Source organism: Aplysia californica, unplaced genomic scaffold (genome assembly GCF_000002075.1).
Source record: "Aplysia californica isolate F4 #8 unplaced genomic scaffold, AplCal3.0 scaffold00813, whole genome shotgun sequence".
NCBI classification, from domain to species: domain Eukaryota; kingdom Metazoa; phylum Mollusca; class Gastropoda; order Aplysiida; family Aplysiidae; genus Aplysia; species Aplysia californica.
In genome coordinates this window covers 110,293-113,258 of record NW_004798083.1, presented here as the reverse complement: position 1 = coordinate 113,258, position 2,966 = coordinate 110,293, and positions in this window count along the sequence as shown.

Here is a 2,966-nt window from a genome sequence, read left to right as displayed (position 1 = left end):
ACACAAAAACAACCAAACAAAACAACGTCGATAGAAACACCCCGCACAGAAAAGCACGAGGCGATCCGATTTCATGATCAATAATATTATTATACTTACGTGTATAGGAGCCAAACCTAAGCCCTGTTCAGCCTCGGTCCAAAGCAACCCGGCAATCATAGGCTCAGGACAACACAACAAACAGCGCCTATCGAGGCGGGTTAGATCTAAAAATGAACAGTGGATCACGTGAGGGAAACATGACAAGTCACGTGGCCAAACACAATGGGGCACGTCACACGCTATATTAGCAATCCTTCTTTCAGTGATTTTGTCTACTTACCTTCCAATTTTTAATCTACATATTCATTTCTTGTTTTAAAACAGTGGTGTAATCGATATATTATTATATTTTGTAATAATATTAGTCATATATCGATCTAGTTTACATAACTTGGGACAATCTTACTGAAATATCTTACGTCATAACGTGCCAATGTGAGATATTTTAAAGAAAAAAATTATTATGAGGACGAATATACAATGATTTTTTGAGAGCGATATTATGGTTATGTCTCGATGATGAAGACAACGATGATGACGTTGATGAGATAAAAACACGACAACAAACATAATAATACTTGAGAGTGATCTGACCTGTTTTAGTTTGGTGAAAATTGGCGCACTGTCATTCGGACAAAATATTATAATATTTATTATACTCCGGTACCCTTTTCATGTCACCCAAACCTCTTAAATTCGCTGGGCACGCCTTGTTCAAAACGTCTCAAGGTATTAAGCGGAGATCATACTCGCAGCAGCCAAAGGACTTCTGGTACGTAACAATTTAGGGTAAATCTACAGGTCAAGATGTTATAAGAGAAAATTGTCGTTACAAATTATATCTTACCATCCAACCACATAGATTATTATTAAGCGAGTCCGTTTTACAAAAGAATTAATGAACCATATTATTATACCGTTTAAGTTTTCTAGACTCTTCCATGCCAAGGCATTATCTCCAAGTTCAAATAACTGCCGAACACAATACTTTAACTCAGAATTACAAAGTTGCATGATCTGGCATTTTCGGCCATTTTAAGTTGGTAAAACCATGGGGTCAGAAATCAAATACTCTACCTACCTGCTCTGTATCAAAACAGTAAAGTTATTCAGAATCGTTACGAAGATATTCAAAGAACTGCATTCGAAAATGCTTGGAATATTGTGAAACTTAAAATTTTGACATCACATTTCTCAAAAACCAGGTACAGCAGAGCACATAGAACGTAATTCTGAAGTGGCGATAATAGCCACAAATTGTAAACAAACCTGATGTTTATCGAGTACATTGCCTTGTCCCTGCTGCACAGATCTCATCAATGAACGAGGTAGGTGTGTTTGTTTACATCGGTTATCGATCTATTTATACGTAGAAGCGCGGGCGGCAAGGGGGGCGGTGTCGCACATGCGTAGACGGTCGACAAGAGGTTGACGTGATGAAATACGCTTTGTTGTGTAAACATACGCGGGTACACAGAGACATGCGCGCGCATAAATACACCCACCCCCTCCCCACCCCCTCCCCCTCCAAAGCCCTCTGCACCTTCTCTCAGCGGGTATTGATAAAACCTGATAGTGTTATCATCTCAAGCTCATTGACTACTGACTACCTTTCACCTTCTATTATTTGACCTCCATGCGATTGTGCAGAGTGATGGAAAGTTTTTATAGTTAACCCTCAAAAAGCGTATGTGCCCTGTTATATTTGGCACATTAAATTGAATTAGAGATATCAGAAGATACATGTGGATAACTTAGATGGACAGCCATTCAGTGTTGTCTATCAGACTAAACCTTGCCGTCTAAAAATAGGTTCATTACAAATCTTTCTAAAATAAGAATATTTATTTTTTATCAATGTCCACGTATAATTTCAAATTATATGATTTTTTCAATACTGTAATCAAGTTCGCGTTCTAGAGGGTTAAGTATTATTTCAGTTACATAACGTGTTGACACTTCATGATTTCTCGACTGACCTCGGAGGGGCAGGTATATTGTAATGACGTAGGAGCAGTCAAGATGAATTTAGCCTGCACTGAAGGACAACGACATGCTTACTACGTACAAGAGTACGCCTACATACGTCACAGTGAACCCAGGTACGCTCGCTAAATCTCTCTGACTGATTAGATGAACTGTATAATTTGAATGTACGTGTGAGTGTGAGAAAGAAGGGGTGGGGGGTGTAGGAGTTGGTGATTTTGACACTTCAGGTAAAAGTGGGGTAGGTCACTGGGTTAAACAGTTAGTAGGGCAGTTTGTCTACCTAAAAAAACATAATATATAGACTAGTCTGTCTGCTAGAAAGTAGGCCTACATCTGCTTCAGGTTTTCGTACATGACGAAACAATTTTCTTCCCAAGTGGGGTGATCAATGAACAATATTTTAAAAACGTATTAAGTATTACAACTTTTGAAATGAAATGCTATGGAAGAACTCTAAGACTCCTGGAGACAGAAAATGAAAACCGAAGAAGTACACTAAGAACAATAGGTATAGCGTTCATCAAAATGATGATTCGGCCCGTTCGGAAATCTTTGTCGAATTTTCTTTTTTCACACGACGCCATTCATATCTACTTGGAAGCACTTTTCTGAGCGGGATTTACCACCAAAAAAAAACCCCCCAAAAAAACCCCGTAGATCAAAGACATATAGAATCTAATGATTTTAAATTTTCAGTTTCAAAAGACTCTCGCAAGCCTTGGCTGTCACAGAACTGGCGACAACTTTCTCAATAATTTTTCCTCTGACACCAGAAGCAAGATAAAACGTTGTTGGTTTTTTTTTCACCATAAGCAAGATGCAAGATAAACGGAGAATCTTTAAGAAGATAGCATTAACTCCATATGGTCGAAAATAAAATTCACGAGCGCCTGATTCCACCGCTTCGCGACAAAATAAATAATTCATACATCTCA